We start from the raw sequence: 17,415 nt of genomic DNA on the forward strand, positions 1-17,415 counted from the left end.
CCTCGAGAATTTTCAGTTAATCAGAGAGAGCGAGCATGGATTTGTGAAAGGTAGGTCGTGCCTGACAAACCTGATTGAATTTTTTGAAGAGGTAACTAAAGTAGTGGACAGGGGAATGTCAATGGATGTTATTTATATGGACTTCCAGAAGGCATTTGATAAGGTCCCACATAAGAGACTGTTAGCTAATCGAGGGAAAAGTACGGACTTGGTTAGGAAGTTGGCTGAGCGAAAGGCGACAGAGAGTAGGGATAATGGATAAGTATTCACATTGGCAGGATGTGACGAGTGGAGTCCTGCAGGGATCTGTCTTGGGGCCTCAATTATTCACAATATTTATTAACGACTTAGATGAAGGCATAGAAAGTCTCATATCTAAATTTGCCGATGACACAAAGGTTGGTGGCATTGTAAGCAGTGCAGATGAAAACATAAAATTACAAAGCGATATTGATAGATAAGGTGAATGGGCAAAACTATGGCAAATGGAATTCAATGTAGACAAATGTGATGTCATCCACTTTGGATCAAAAAAGGATAGAACAGGGTACTTTCTAAATGGTAAAAAGGGACTTAGGGGTTCAGGTACATAGATCATTGAAGTGTCATGAACAGGTGCAGAAAATAATCAAGAAGGCAAATGGAATGTTGGCCTTTATATCTAGAGGACTGGAGTACAAGGGGGCAGAAGTTATGCTGCAGCTGTACAAAACCCTGTTTAGATCGCACCTGGAGTACTGTGAGCAGTTCTGGGCACCGCACCTTCGGAAGGACATATTGGCCTTGGAGGGAGTGCAGCGTAGGTTTACTAGAATGATACCCGGACTTCAAAGGTTAAGTTACGAGGAGAGATTACACAAATTGGGGTTGTATTCTCTAGAGTTTCGAAGGTTAAGGGGTGATCGAAGTTTATAAGATATTAAGGGGAACAGATAGGGTGGATGGAGAGAAACTATTTCCGCTGGTTGGGGATTTTAAGAGTGGGGACACAGTCTAAAAATTAGAGCTAGACCTTTCAGGAGCGAGATTAGAAAACATTTCTACACACAAAGGGTTGTAGAAGTTTGGAACTCTCTTCCGCAAATGGCAATTGATACTAGCTCAATTGCTAAATTTAAATCTGAGATAGATAGCTTTTGGCAACCAAAGGTATTAAGGGATATGGGCCAAAGGCAGGTATATGGGGCTCGAATTTAGCAGGCCTGCGGGTTCCCAGCGGGTGGTCCTCCGGGAGCGTCGAAAACGCGAACGGCGAAATTAGTGGGTTGCCCACGCGATCGTAGCAGGCAACACACTAATAGGAATCAATTACCTGCTCCTCCGGGGTCCACGGCGCTGGCCTGCGCGTCAGTCGGGCTGCGCATGCGCAGTTCGATCTGTCAGCTGGAGGCTCTCTAGTTAAAGGGGCAGTCCTCCACTGACAGATGCTGCAACCAATAGAACAAATTGCAGCATGGAGCAGCCCAGGGGGAAGGCTGCTCCCAGTTTAATGATGCCTCACCCCAGGTATCATCAGATGGGGTGAGGAGGAGGGGGAGGACACAGATCTTCCCCCCGGCGGGCGGGAGGAAGCGGCCTGCCTCTGCCACCAAGAAGGCCTGGCTCGAGGTGGCAGAGGGGGTCACCTGCGCCACCAACATATGGCCCACCTGCATACAGTGCAGGAGGCGCTGCAATGACCGCAGTAGGTCCGCCACAGTGAGAACACGAAGTCTTTCCCCTACACTCCGTCTGCCACAACACTGCCCCGACCCCAAATCTCCTTCGGCACCGCCCACACTATTCTATCACATCACCCTTCATACCCACTCACACCCCGTCCTCATCTTACCTCCACCGACTCACTTCGCCAGTACTCACCCTGCCACTAACACGCAACCCAATCCTCATACAATCTCATGGCTCCATCCCACACTCACCCTCTCGTGCATCTCCCTCACGGCCAGCCTCACTCAACCTGCCACCACCTGTGCTGCAGCCACAGGGCATGCATCACATATGTGCAGTAGGCAGCGTAAGGCAAACGTCTCGTCAGCATGAAGGGGGTGCACAAGGGTGTCTGAGGGTTTGTCATGGGTGTTACCCATATTGAATTTCAGAGCAACAAACAGCACACATTATATTGACACCACCACTGCCATGTCTCCGCGAATCCTGTCCGTTGTGTCCAATAATGCCCGCTCCTGGGTATCACTATGAGGACCCACCACTGATGCCACCCATCGTGTTACTGCAGAGTAGGTGCAGGTGTATTTGCAGGGCTCGTCCGCGCAGACGACTGAGAGACATCGGCGGTGTAGCCGGCTGCACCCTGGAAGGATGCGGAGGAGATGGTGTGGAGGGCAGTGGTGACTTTGCCAGCGACAGGTAAGCAGTTGGTGCTGGGGCCAGCCAGGAGCAGCTCGGCATGAAAGAGGCTGCAGATCTCCACGACTACATGTCGAGCGAATCTGCGCCTCCCTGTGCACTGCTGCTCGGAGAGGTCCGGGGAGCTGCGCCTCGGTCTGTGGACCCTGTGGCGAGGGTAGTGCCCTCTGCGACGCGTCTCTCTCTGCGGTAGCCCTCCCTCCTGCTGTGCAGGTGGGCGTGCAACAACACCGTGTTGGGGGGATCCACGTCTCTGCCGCGGACGGCGTGGACTGCGAGGCTGCTGGTGCTGGTCATGCTCTTCGTCCTCCGAGGGTGTCCACACACCACCCAACTGGCAGGTGTTGGTCTGAGGGGTTGTGCAGGGTAGGTGTGTGGTTCCTCGGACTGGGGCTGCGGTTTCGTGTCGGTCTGTCCTCTGGCTTGACGGGGGGTGGTGGAGGGCAGGGGTTGCCCTATGTGACGCGGTGGCCTCCTGCGTGGGTGAGGGCTCTCCCCCGTGGAGCGCACCTTGGCACCTGCCACAGGCTGCTGGCTGCAACACGCCTGGTTGGAGGGAGTCTGTTTCCCCCAGTGTGGGAAACTCACTGCCTTGAACCTAAAATCCCACACTTCCTCTTTTGACAGCTGCTTCAGCTCATTAACTGACCACAACGAGCAAGTTAAGTACTCTCAAGTGGAACCCCGCTGGCTTTAATTGCCTGCGGGATTCCCACCAGCGGGGCTTGCGTGCGCAGCCCCGCACGTCAGCGCGGTACCCGGAAGTGGCCGGGATTTCGTCGCGATCCGGTCACGTGACCGGAGATCGGGATTTTCGGGGCCACCCCGCTGGTAACCCGCCGGAAACCCGACCCTAAAATCGAGCCCATGGAGTTAGATCACAGATCAGCCATGATCTTATCAAATGGCGGAGCAGGCACGAGGGGCTGAATGGCCTACTCCTGTTCCTATGTTCCTATGTTCCTAACTCTCCTACCCATTTTCATAGCCATCCTTTGACCTCTTCATCTCCTGTGATCTCGATCACAGACAAGGCCATCTCAGATCACTACCTTGGATCGGATTTTGCTCTGAACGGCGAATGAATGGCCCTTGCCAGTAGTTAGACTTGCTCATGCCCATAGACTTTCCATGGGCTTTTGCACAGCAAGTTCCTGTCATCAGGAGCTCAATACATTGCGACGTTCTCTACAGGCCATCTGAGCAGCGTTTAGAATCATACAAGACAATATCTGATCGCATGGGACAATAAACAATGATTCAGCCAGCAGTTTTACAAAGAGGTAAGTAGAGTCTTCAAATGACCTCTTAAATACAGAAAGTTAGTTTAATTGTATATAAACTTTTTATAAACAGTGGGATCCCAAGTGAAAAAGGCATTTCCCCCCCTTTTTTTTCTCACACAGCCTCTTTATGCAGTTCCAGGGCTCTTGATGTCACATAAATTTGAAAAAAATGTGAAAAAATCTGACACCGAGCTCTCACAAACTTTTTGCACAAGTGTCTGACAGTTAAAAAGCTCCCTCCAGCTGAATCCTGGCTTAATTAAAGATGCGTAAACTTTAAATGGCGGCAAGACAGTCTCCTCATATCAGTTCAGACAAGTCCTAACTCTTTTTGGTGAGTTTAGTTCGTATTTATGACGTCAGTGCAGGAACTTCACACTGTTTAATTCATTTGAATGCAGAGCCAGACGGCGAGATGCCGTTTTCGCGCAGCTTATGGAGGGGCAGCTCATCTCAGACAGTAACATCCCGATTTCCACGCATGTGCACTTGCTGGAAGTTGCTGTCCGATTTGCACATAAATAACGGTGAGCAACATTAGCCTCACTGTTATTCTCACAGCAAAATCCAGCCCCTTATGTCCTTCACCACCCACATCCCCCTACCCTCTTTGAACCCCATTTCCTTCTGTATCACTCGCTTACAACTGCACTTTCAAACATCCAACTGCCTAGCCTTTGGCCCTTCATTGTCTCCCATCTCAGACATTCCCCCTATTACAACCCCGTCTTCACTCCCTCAAGTCCAATTGGCACAGGGTTCGGCGTATCTGGAGCACAACTGGTTTAGTCATCCATCATCAGATCTCGCTGGACCACCTCAAGCTCTACATGGGCCTCGCTGTCCTCTGTCAAAGCTGCCCACTACTTTAGGATCATCCCGGAGAGCAAAGAAAAACCCTAGTTACCATCTGCCTCCTTAAACCCCTATCCCCATCTCCTTCACTCTCACCTCTAACAACAAGTGCCAAGGGCTCATGGGCTTCTTTTGTCACCAAGATTAAAGACTATTCATTCAGCTTCCCTACTTTATGTATTAATGTTGACTTACCTTCATACATTTGCGCAAGTTGTTGAACTTCTTAGTGAACTTATCCCTTGTCTGGGGGTGGGGAGGTCGGGGTGGGGGGCAGTCATGCACAGAGCATTCACCTTCACAGTAACTGCATCCCTGGCCTCAGTGTTGATAATTTCCACAGATTCAAGCATCTCATCCACAAGTTCAGACACAGCCACATGCAGAAAGCTTTTCAATTACATGGCTCAGATATACCAGCTACCGAATTAAGCTTTCCACAGTTGGGTCAACATCAGTGGGTGGTACTTAAATACTAGTTGACTGCTAAGCACTTGAAAAGTTAGAAACTGGCATTAAAGCAGGAAAGTTTGAAATGATCAAATTTGCAGCATTAACATTAACACCAGAAAGATTTGTATTAATGGAAAGCATAGATTATTTCCCATCCAAGAACAATAGCAATACTAAACCTGAAACAAAAAGTTATTAATGCTCCTTGAAACAAAAATAGAAAACATAGCTGAATGTGACTAATACTGTAATGATCAAAAATATTTGTACAATTAGGAAACCAGTTATGATTAATTAACAAACTACCCTTAACCCTAATAATATTAGTCTAGAATTTACTGTTAGTAATATTAGTGGAATTTTTGTTTTAATGCATTTATATGTTCCTCCTCTTCACTATTTTAGCAGAGGCATAACCATTTCTTTTAAATTGATTAATGTTTCAATTAAATAGAGAACACCTGAATGTTATATAAATGCATTATTTGTTCATATGCTCAAATTGGCAACAGGAATTTCTAGGTTAATATTTAGTATAGAATAAAAATATACCGAGATCTAGATGTCTATAAGATATGAAATACAATTATAATAGAATCATAGAATGCTACAGCACAGAAGGAGGCCATTCGTCCCATCGTGCTTGTGCCGACTCTTTGAAACAGCTATCCAATTAATGCTATTCCCCTGCCCTTTCCCCATAGCCTTGTAAATTCTTCCCTTCAAGTATTTATCTAATTCCCTTTTGAAAGTTAATGGGCCATAACTTGCTGTGGCAGGGCATCTATTATCAAAATTTTAAATTTAAATTTTTACATTTTTAAATTCTCCAACAATTAAAACCTGAAGGAATGAAACTCCACTCTTATTATAGTTAATTTTCAGACAGAGAGGTTGACTAGCAAGTTCGTATCTACTGCGAAAATACAGCAACTTCATGCCGTTCAATGCATTTCAACAATGATGCAGACTGAGAGATGCCGTTTCCGCGAAGCTAAAAAATTTTGGATTTCCGCAGTTAACCTTGGATCTGCCCTTGCCTGAAATTGCTGTAGCATTTGCACATAAATAACGGCGAACACCATTAGCATGATTTTGAACACCTCTATTAAATATCCCCTTAACATTCCAGCTTCTCTAATCTCTCCAGGCTTGGGCTGATAAGTGGCAAGTAACATTCGTGCCAGGCAAGTGTCAGGCAATGATCATCTCCAACAAGATAGAGTTTAACCACCTCCCCTTGACATTCAACAGCATTACCATTGTCGAATCCCCCGCCATCAACATCCTGGGGATCACCATTGACCAGAAACTTAACTGGACCAGCCACATAAATACTGTGGCTACAAGAGCAGGTCAGAGGCTGAATATTCTGCAGCGAGTGATTCACCTTGTTACTCCCCAAAGCCTTTCCACCATCTACAAGGCACAAGTCAGGAGTGTGATGGAATACTCTCTACTTGCCTGGATGAGTGCAGCTGCAACAACACTCAAGAAGCTCGACACCATCCAGGACAAAGCAGCCCCATTGATTGGCACTCCATCCACCACCTTAAACATTCACTCCCTCCGCCACCGGCACACTGTGGCTGCAGTGCGTACCATCTACAAGACACACTGCAGTAACTCGCCAAGGCAAACCCGTGACCTCTACCACCTAGGAGGACAAGGGCAGCAGGCGCATGGGAACACCGCCACCTGCACGTTCCCCTCCAAGTCACACACCATCCTGACTTGGAAATATATCGCCGTTCCTTCATCGTCGCTGGGTCAAAATGCTGGAACTCCCATCCTAACAGTACTGTGGGAGAACCTTCACCACACAGACTGCAGCGGTTCAAGAAGGTGGCTCACCACCACCTTCTCAAAGGCAATTTGAGATTGGCAATAAATGCTGGCCTTGCCAGTGACGCCCACATCCCATGAATGAATTAAAAAAAAAACTCTCCATGTAACTGAAGTCCCTCATCCTTGATATCATTCTAGTAAATCTCTTCTGCACACTCTCTATGGCCTTAACATCCTTCTTAAAGTGTGGAACCCAGAATTGGACATAATACTCTAGCGGGGGCCTAATTAGTGATTTATAAAGGTTTAGCATGACTTCCTTGCTTTTGTACTCTATGCCTCTGTTTATAAAGTCAAGGATCCCGTATGCTTTTTTAACAGCCTTCTCAACTTGTCCTACCGCCTTCAAACATTTGTGTACATACACCTCCAGGTCTCCCTGTTCCTGCACCCCCTTTAAGATTGTACCATTTAGTTTATATTGCCTCTCCTCATTCTTCCTACCAAAATGCATCATTTCATACCTCTCTGTGTTAAATTGCATCTGCCATGTGTCTGCACATTTCACCAGTCTGTCCATGTCCTCCTGAAGTCTGTTACTATCCTCCTCACTGTTTACTACATTTCCACATTTTGTGTCATCTGCAAATTTTGAAATTATGCCCCAGTCCAGGTCATTAATATATATCAAAAAGAGCAGTGGTCCTAATTCCGACCCCTGGCCCCTGGGGGACACCACTGTATACTTTTCTCCAGTCTGATAAACAATTGTTCGCCAGTACTCTCTGCTTTCTGCTGCTTAGTCAATTTTGTATCCCTGCTGTCACTGCCCCTTTAATCTCATGGTTTATTATGTGGTACTTTGTCAAAAGGCCTTTTGAAAGTCCATATACACATCAACAACACTACTCTCATCAAGCCTCTCCGTTATTTCATCAAAGATCTCAATCAAGTTAGTCAAACACAATTTGCTTTTAACAAACTCATGCTGGCTTTCATCAATTAACCCATATTTTTCCAAGTGCCAATTAATTTGGTCCTGGATTATTGTATCTAAAAGTTTCTACACCACTGACGTTAGGCTGACTGACCTATAGTTGTCAGGTTTATCCCAGTCTGTTTTTTTGAACAGGGGTGTAACATTTGCAATCCTCCAGTCCTCTGGCAGCACTCCCATATCTAAGGAGGATTGTGGCCAGAGCCTCCACAATTTCTACCCACCTTCACTCAGCAACCTAGGATGCATCTCATCTGGACCGATGACATTTCTACTTTGGGATGCTGCCAACCTTCTAAGTACCACCTCTTTATCTATTTTTATCCTATCTAATATCTCTACTACCTCCTCCTCCTCCTTTACTGTGTGATATTGGCAGATATCTTTAGTGAGACAGATGCAAAGTACTCATTTAGTACCTCAGCCATGCCCTCTGCCTCCACAAGAAGATCTCCTTTTTGGTCCCTAATCAGCCCCACCCTTCCGTTGACTACCTTTTTACTGTTTATAAAAGATTTTCGGGCTCCCTTTTATATTACCCACCAATCTATTCTCAGACACTCTCTTTACCCCTCTTATTTCCTTTTTCAGTTCTCCTCTGCACTTTCTGTATTCAGCTTGGTTCTCTACTGTATAATGAGCCTGACATTTATTATAAGCCTCTTTTTTCTGTTTCATTATAATCTCTATACCTGCAGTCATCCAGGGAGCTCTTGCTTTGGATACCCTTCCTTTCCCACTTATGGACATGTGTGTAGTCTATACCTGAACTATCTCCAATTTGAAGGCCTCCCGTTGCTCATTTACTGTTTTACCTGCCAATTAGTGCTCCAAAGTATAATTGAAGTGATGATAAGTGTATTTGTTTTTTATCTGTAGTGTTTAGATAAAGAATGAGCAATGAAATATTAATAAACAATAAATGCTAATTTAATGTATGCCTGCAGCGATTCATTTTGAATCATTCAGCAGGAACACGTGCAGCTACACACGGTGTGTTTACCTAATAACAATAACGAGTTTTATTTTCCGAAACATCAAGGTCAGTGATTCAAAGCTTTACAGTAAAGCTTTTGGGGGTGAAATTGGTTTTCGCCAGTCACACAAAACTGACTCATAGTGAATCAGCAGCCTGTTTTATATCCTGCCCAATCTTCTCTTCCTTTAATACCGGGCATGGTGTAAATGGGGCTGCCGATTCACTCTGGTGTAAATGGGGATACCGATTCACTCTGGTGTAAATGGGGATACCGATTGACTCTGGTGTAGATGGGGCTGCCGATCGCCTCTGGTGTAAATGGGGCTGCCGATTGACTCTGGTGTAAATGGGGCTGCCGATTGACTCTGGTGTAAATGGGGCTGCCGATTGACTCTGGTGTTAATGGGGCTGCCGATTGACTCTGGTGTAGATGGGACTGCCGATCGACTCTGGTGTAAATGGGGCTGTCGATTGACTCTGGTGTAAATGGGGCTGCCGATTGACTCTGGCGTAGATGGGACTGCCGATTGACTCTGGTGTAAATGGGGCTGTCGATTGACTCTGGTGTAAATGGGGCTGCTGATTCACTATCAGCCTGTTTCCACGGCTGGCGAAAACCAATTTCACTCCATTGAAATCTTAGGCAGGCAATAATGCTCAAGATGAGTCTTGACAATTTATTATTGGGATCAGTTGTGCTGCAGGTAATTGTGAATAGAAAGTTACTTAATAAGTAAATGTTTTCAAAAGAAAAGCACCCTCACTTACACTGTCAATCAAAATGCTGCCTTTAATCGGCCAACAATTCTTTCTGTGGAATTTGAAGTTTTGCTAAAAGTAAATGGATTTTCCAAGAATTTGAAAGGCTGAATACTAATATTATTATATATTAAATATTGTTATTCAATTGCATATTCAAGTTATAACATTTTAACTAACCTTAGAAACATAGAAACATAGGAAATAGGAGCAGGAGTTGGCCATTCAGCCCTTCGAGCCTGCTCCGCCATTCAATATGATCATGACTAATCCTCTATCTCAATACCACATTCCCACTCTCTCCAAATACCCCTTGATGCCTTTTGTGTCTAGAAATCTATCTAGCTCCTTCTTAAATATACTCAGTGACTTGGCCTCCACAGCCTTCTGTGATAGAGAATTCCACAGGTTCACCACCCTCTGAGTGAAGAAATTTCTCCTCATCTCAGTCCTAAATGTCCTACCACGTATCCTGAGGCTGTGGCCCCTCATCCTGAACCCCCGAGCCAGGGGAAACATCCTCCCTGCATCCAGTCTGTCTAACCTTCTCCATTTTAATTGCCATTATGAAGTGTTTGGTAAATGAGGGTTCATGGACAAAATGAAAAGGATTCTTGTTGTTCTTCATTTCGACTTCCAGGAAAGCAGTAATGATCACCTCTGCCATTTATTTTGGGTGGAGGGAAGGGAGAAGGATGTTGTCAATGTTGGAGAGTGAAACACTTTTATACTTTTTTCACCCAATATCAATATAAAAGTACCGGAAGGAGTTGGCAGAGTTCAAGAAGTGAGCAGAGCAGAAGATATGAATGGTCAAAGAGAAGTCTTTGGCTAGAAATTGCTTATGGCCTGTTTTTGGATGCATAACCAATGGATGCATAAGAAGCAGGCCCGACATCTCCTCTCCTCAGGGCAGCCCAATTTGGCAGTGGGGTCATAAATCAAGCATTAGGCTCCTCACTAATACATGCAAGGGGCATAATACCTAAAGGGGTTTTATGCAGCCACCCAGGATGCCTAGAAGCTGCCTTTACCAATATGGTAGCACCTGTAACACAGGCACAAATAGGGCACAGGATGTTGCCTGGAAAATGGCCGCAATGAGAGCCAATTTCTACTCCTTTGAGTGGACACAACAGCAAAGGTGCAACATCAATCCTACCTTGCTCGGCATTTTTGAGGAGGAAGAGTAGGAGCTGCAGGAGTAGGTGACCCTATAGATTTGGGAGCATAGGAAATGGACCACAGGTTTGACAGCTACCTGGACCTCAGTGAGAAACAATGTTCGCAGAGGCTGAACCTCATCAGTGATGCAGTTTTTAATCTGTGTCAGTGCCTGGTAACCTAGGCACAGCATCCAGTTGGCACTATCAATGAAAGTGAAAATGAGTACTGTACTAAACTTCTTTGCTACTGGGTCCTTCCAAGCACCAGCAGTAGTCCACCTGCTACTCCTTCTTAGGTCTGATCCTCAACTAAAAAGTGTCTTGGAATGTTTGTTATGTTATACGCACATTCCTGCTGAAATGCAGCCCCTGTAAACATTGTTCCTCACTGAAGTACAGATGGCTGTCAAGTTACATCAAGTCCACAACACAGAAACAGGCCATTCGGCCCAACTGGTCATGTGCTGGTGTTTATGCTTCACACGAGCCCCCTCCCTCCCAACTTCATCTAACCCAATCTGCATACCCTTCTATCCCTTTCTCCCTCATGAGTCTATCGAGCTTCCCCTTAAATGCATCAATGCTATTTGCCTCAAATACTCCTTGTGGTAGCACATTCCACATTCTTTCCATTCTTTGGGTAAAGAAGTTTCTCTTGAATTCCTGATTGGATTTATTAGTGACTATCTTATATTTATGACCTCTGGTTTTGAACTCCCCCACAAGTGGAAAATCTTTTTCTACATCTACCCTATCAAACCCTTTCATTATTTTAAAGATCTCTATCAGGTCACCCCTCAGCTTTTTTTATGGTCTGATTAACCTGTGTCGCTACTTTCAGTGATATATGTATCTGTACCACTAGATCCCTTTGCTCCTCTACCCCATTTAGACTCTTGGGGCTCGATTTTCCCGGGAAATTGTGGGTGTGTTGGGGGCAGGGGGGCTCGGAAAATCGTGGAAATCCTGTTCGGGTTCAGAGCCCAGCTCCAACCCGCAGACTTCCGGGTTCCCCATTGACGCGTCTAGGTGCGCCCGCCTCCGAATGTGGAAGCCCCACCGGCAATTAAAGCCGGCGGGATGATCATTTACACAGTTGTTGAGGTAGTTTAAGTACTTGAAGTACTTAATTTTCTCCAAATTTTGGCAGGGATGCGATTTTGAAGCATCCTCATCCATGTTGCAACAGACGTGTTCCAGCCAGCAGCCAGTGGGAGATGCAAATGCTTATTTGACAGACGGGGAGAAAAGGTCACTTATTGCAGCAAAGCACTCTGTTATTTCAGTTAAAGTTTTGGCTGCAAGATCTTTGTGTTTGCACTGAAAATTCCTACTTTCCAATCAAAATTCTGCTGTTCAAACTTATTTAACTACTTTGCGGACCCCCTCAAACTCACACCGTCAGGATGGGGGGCACCATGGCTGCATTCATCACTTCATCCGAGGACGAGCAACATCACCAGCCTCGCCAGGCACAGCGCCACCTCCACCACGTGGAGTTCCACAACACAGTGCTGAGCCACAGGCACCTGCACAAGAGCACAGAGGGCAACAACAGAGAGGGGCACCGCTTGACGAGGCTCCATCCACATCTGCCAGCCACATTGAGGAGGAGGAGGCGGAGGAGGAGGAAGTGGAGGAGGAGGAGCAGGAGCAGGAACAACCCATGGGCAGAGTAACGGCTCACCTGGCTGCTCGTGAGGCCAGGGAGTCGCCGATATGTGAACGGTTCTCCTAACATCAGACAGTATGAAGAGTCCAGTCCTCACACCACCTGGATAGAACAGCACCCACACCAGCAGCACCCCCCACCCCTCCCTGCACGAATCAGGCCTGCAACTACACATACACCCACTGTAGAGTGACCCAATGGGTGGCATCAAGTGTCACCATTCATGGTGAACCTCATGAAAGGGCCCTATTACAGAAGCCAGGCAAGAATGGCCAAGACGTGGCAGCAGTGGTGACAATAATAATATTTAATGTGAGTTTAACATAAAGCAAATATAAATAAAAAACATGACCAACTGTCAGACACCCTTGTGCATCCCCTTCGCGATCACAAATCCTTTGCCTTTCTCTTCCCACTACTTCTATGTGGTGCATCCCCTGTGGCTGCAGCAGAGGTAGTGGCAGGTTGCTCTTGTTCATGCCCTGACCGATTAGATGCTTTGGGCCTACGCCCTCTGGGTTTTGGTGCCTGTGAGGGCCCCTCCAAAAACTGCTCCACCTGCACCTGTGCAGGGGCAGACTCGGCCACCTGGAGAGGAGGCGGCATTGCGGGCACTGGTTGAGAAGGGGGGGTAACGGGTGATATGTGGGAGCGATTTGAGTGGCGTCCCCACTTCCAAGTCCCCTTTTGCCATCATCCCTCCCCTGGGCCAGGCCCATATCACTCCTAGCACTCTGCTGGACAACAGTTTGGAGGAAATGTATGAAGTCTTGTAAGGCCAGTCCTAGCGTATCAGCCTGCCTGTTTAAGGCAGCAGAATGTTGTTAACTGTGAGTTTGAACGGCCATTGTCAGGGCCTGAATGGACTCATTTGTGAGCCATGCTTGAAGCTCAATGGAAACTAGCCTTCTCTCCAGCGCAGACATTCCCACACTTACCCATGACAGTATCTCAGAGATGCCATCACGTCCCTGTGACACTATCTCAGAGATGCCCTCACATCCCTGTGCCACCATTCCACTCATGCAGGAGTTGGACTCCTCCATCCTCTGCGCTATTGTGGACAGTGCGCATGGCACCTGTTCCAGCACCTCGCAAATGTGCTGCTGTCCCTCAATCATTCTCCTTTTAAAGGATGGCCCCCAGGGTTCAGCATCTGTGTCCAATTGAGCAGAGCCTGGAGATGAGTAGTCCCACCGACGCGGCCTCTCCACAGCTGCCCCTGCCACCAGTGTCTGCTCGTGCTCACATAGTGTGGTAACTCACCATGTGCGACACCCAACTAACTGCAGACTGGGATCCACCGAGGTGTGTGTATCTGCGCTGGTGGATGGCTCGCTCAGCTGTGACGGTGCACGCTCAGAGGCCGGCAGGTCCTCTGAGGAATCGCTCTCTGCTGTCACAGCGTTTGCTGAAGGCCCTGTAAGGGAACAGAATGCAATATTAAGCATCACCACAGATGTGTCATGTTGTGATGAGCATGGCGCTGAACATGGTTAACATTATGCATTATTGCATGTTAACTTTAATTGATATTGTGTGTGCTGAATGTTAAAGTTAAGTCACCAGACGTTTGTCAGGTGCCAGTCTCGGCGTTCCCCGATGGACAGACACTCGAGGGCTCGGCTGAGCTCCAGCGCCTCCTGCTCTGCGTCTGTGAGGACGACGATTTGTTGCGGCCCCTCTCCGGTCCTCGCCCTCTCCCGGTGCATTCTGAGCTCTCTGCTGCTATAGGGGGAGAAAGTACAGATGCATGAGTGAGTGATGGTGACGTGGCCAACTGATGAATGCATTGGTTTGGGTGTGGCTGACTGTGAAAGAGATGCATCAGAGGATGAGTATGAGACAGAGCCATAACACTGCATGAGGATTAGGTTGAGTGGTAGTGGTGGGGTGACTAATAGGGAGGTGAGGAAGTGCAGGTAAGCTCAGAATGAGCCTTAAGTGGGTGTGAGGAGTGATGTGATAGAGTAGTGTTGGCAGTGCAGAATGAGTTGCGGGGTGGGGGCATTGATGTGGAAGACGGAATGTCGAAGAATCAGTAAGTGTACTCACTTTGGCTGACCTAGTTAGGTCATTGAAGCGCTTCCTGCACTGGATCCAGGTGTGGGATATGTTGCTGCTGCTGGTGACCTCCTCTGCCACCTCGAGCCAGGCCTTCTTGGTGGCAGAGGCAGGCCACTTCCTCCCGTCCGCTGTGTAGAACACATCCCTCCTCCTCACCCCATCCAGTAGCACCTGGAATGAGGCATCATTGAATCTTGGAGCAGCCTAACCCCTGTGCTGCTCCATTGTGGGATGTGGGTGTTGGCTCCAGGAGCAACCATTGGAGGACTGCCCCTTTAAATAGAGCTCCTCCAGTTGACAGCCTGTGATGCAGGTTCGCTGTCCGCCCGCTACAAAGCTTTCAGACGGCAAATCTGGAAGTCACATTAAGTGGCTCCAATTGACTCCTGATCGCATGCAAAACAAACATTTTTTATTGGGCGGGTTACTCACGCTCTCAATCGCCCCCCCCCCCCCCCCCCCCCGCTGCCATCCCACCTCCCCACTAATATCGGGGCCCTATTATCCAAGCAGTATGTGGCCTCCTTATTCTTGGCCTTCAGACTTGAGTGTACAGAGATAGAAACTGTACGAGTGAGTACACAGAATTGGGGGGAGATGTTTAATGGAGTGCCACAGGATTCAGTGCCTGGACCCTGATGTTTCTTATTTGCATAACTAACCTTGATGCAAGAGCCAATTGTCAGCATGTTAACTTTGCACACAACATTAAAGTAGGGACAGAGGATACAGATAACATTTTAAAGGAAGTTTTAGATCTGTTATGCAACTGAGCAGACAAATATTAAATGAAATTTAATACTATCAAATGTAAAAAATGAGTAGCATAGTTGTACAATGAAGGGAATAGAATTAGCACAGGAAAGAACCTGAGAATAACAGTAAACTTTCAATGTCAATTGTTGGGATACATACTGGACTAAAAATCTACAGACTAAATGTGGAGTAGTATGTAGAATTTGTGTCACAATACTTGCAAAAGCAAAATTGGAGTGGGTGCAGAGAAGGGCAGCATGTATGATCCTAACTGTAAACGGGATGAGCTTTGAGGGATTCAATTTAAAACAGATATTGGAAAAAAATTCTTCGTCAAAGAGTGATAAACATTTAACATTTTCTACCAGATTAAGGTAATAGTGTTAAAAATATTTGGTGAAAATTCAAAATGCAAGTGGATGCTTGGCTGGGTAAGCTGGAGTATTGCGAAGAGGCGATTTCAACAGCTAAATTGTCTTTTTTTTTAGATGTGGGTGACGATGGCAAAGCTGCATTTATTGCCCATCCTTAGTTTGCATGAGAAGTTGGTGGTAGGCTTTTTAGTGTCAGTTTTTAGTGTGAGTTTAGGAGTCACTTTTCATTTATATCTTCTCGCACCCCTCCAATTCTGCATAAGTTTTTCTTGATTGGCCTTTAACAAGGCCTTAATAGTCTCTTACAAGCAATTTTGTTCCCCCTCGTATCTTTCATCCATTTTATGACAGGAACAAGGTTCAGAGCAGCAGTAATAATTGCCGAAAAGTCTATGACCACTTGCCTACCCATTTGCTCACATTTATTTTTTTCATAACTTAATAGGCAGAAGAAAATATCCCTTTAGGACTATAATCAAATCTGCACGGCTCTATAATTTGCCAATGTTGTCCACATATAAGTACTGCCCCATCATTTTCACTCAGTCATGAGCTATTAAGTAGAGTTAAAATCTATAATTTGGTCAGCAATCATTCTGATCACCATTGTAAACATGGAGAGCACCAAGCATAAGATAATAATACAAACCATAGTGGGATCTTGGGACCAAAGTGGTTTTTATATTACTGCTGCAATCTATTAGGAACAAAAGCATGACCTTTAGAAATGTTTGAAAGGAGTCAAATCTTCCACTTGAAGTGAGTGACAGCATAAACTAGGTTGATGACTAGAAGCTATGATTAGATACAATACAAGTAATAGTGCTGAGTATATGGGTGAAGCAATGTTTACAGCAAAGAATCTTTGAAATGCATTTTGTGTTCCTATTTGACATTTTATATTCAACAGTGTAACATATATATAACGAATAACGTAGAAAATAGGAGCAGGAGTAGGCCATTCGGCCCTTGTAGCCTGCTCCACCATTCAATATGATCATGGCTGATCCTCTATCTCAATACCATATTCCCGCTCTCTCCCCATACCCCTTGATGCCTTCTGTGTCTCGAAATCTATCTATCTCCTTCTTAAATATACTCAGTGACTTGGCCTCCACTGTGGTAGAGAATTCCACAGGTTCACCACCCTCTGAGTGAAGAAATCTCTCCTCATCTCGGTCCTAAATGTCCTACCCCGTATCCTGAAACTGTGACCCCTCATTCTAGACCCCCCAGCCAGGGGAAACATCATCCTTGCATCCAGTCTGTCTATTCCTGTCAGAATTTTATACGTTTCAATGAGATCCCTTCTCATTTTTCTAAACTCTAATGAAAACAGGCCTAGTCGATCCAATCGGTATTAAGGGATATGGTCCAAAGGCAGGTATATGGAGTTAGATCACAGATCAGCCATGATCTTATCAAATGGCGGAGTAGGCACGAGGGGCTGAATGGCCTACTCCTGTTCCTATGTTCCTATGTTCCTAATCTCTCCTCATACGACAGTCCTGCCATCCCAGGAATCAGTCTGGTGAACCTCCGCTGCACTCCCTCTACGCAAGTATATCCTGCCTTAGGTAAGGAGACCAAAACTGCACACAATACTCCAGATGTGGTCTCACCAAGGCCCTGTATAACTGCAGTAAGACATCCTTGCTTCCGTACTCAAATCCTTTTGCAATGAAGGCCAACATACCATTTGCCTTCCTAACTGCTTGCTACACCTGCATGTTTGCTTTCAGTGACTGGTGTACAAGGTCACCCAGATCCCTTTGTACATCAACATTTCCCAATCTATCACCATTTAAATAATACTCTGACTTTCTGTTTTTCCTTCCAAAGTGGATAACTTCACATTTATCCACATTATGCTGCATCTGCCATGTATTTGCCCAC

The sequence above is a fragment of the Heptranchias perlo genome, chromosome 1 (genome assembly GCF_035084215.1).
Source record: "Heptranchias perlo isolate sHepPer1 chromosome 1, sHepPer1.hap1, whole genome shotgun sequence".
NCBI classification, from domain to species: domain Eukaryota; kingdom Metazoa; phylum Chordata; class Chondrichthyes; order Hexanchiformes; family Hexanchidae; genus Heptranchias; species Heptranchias perlo.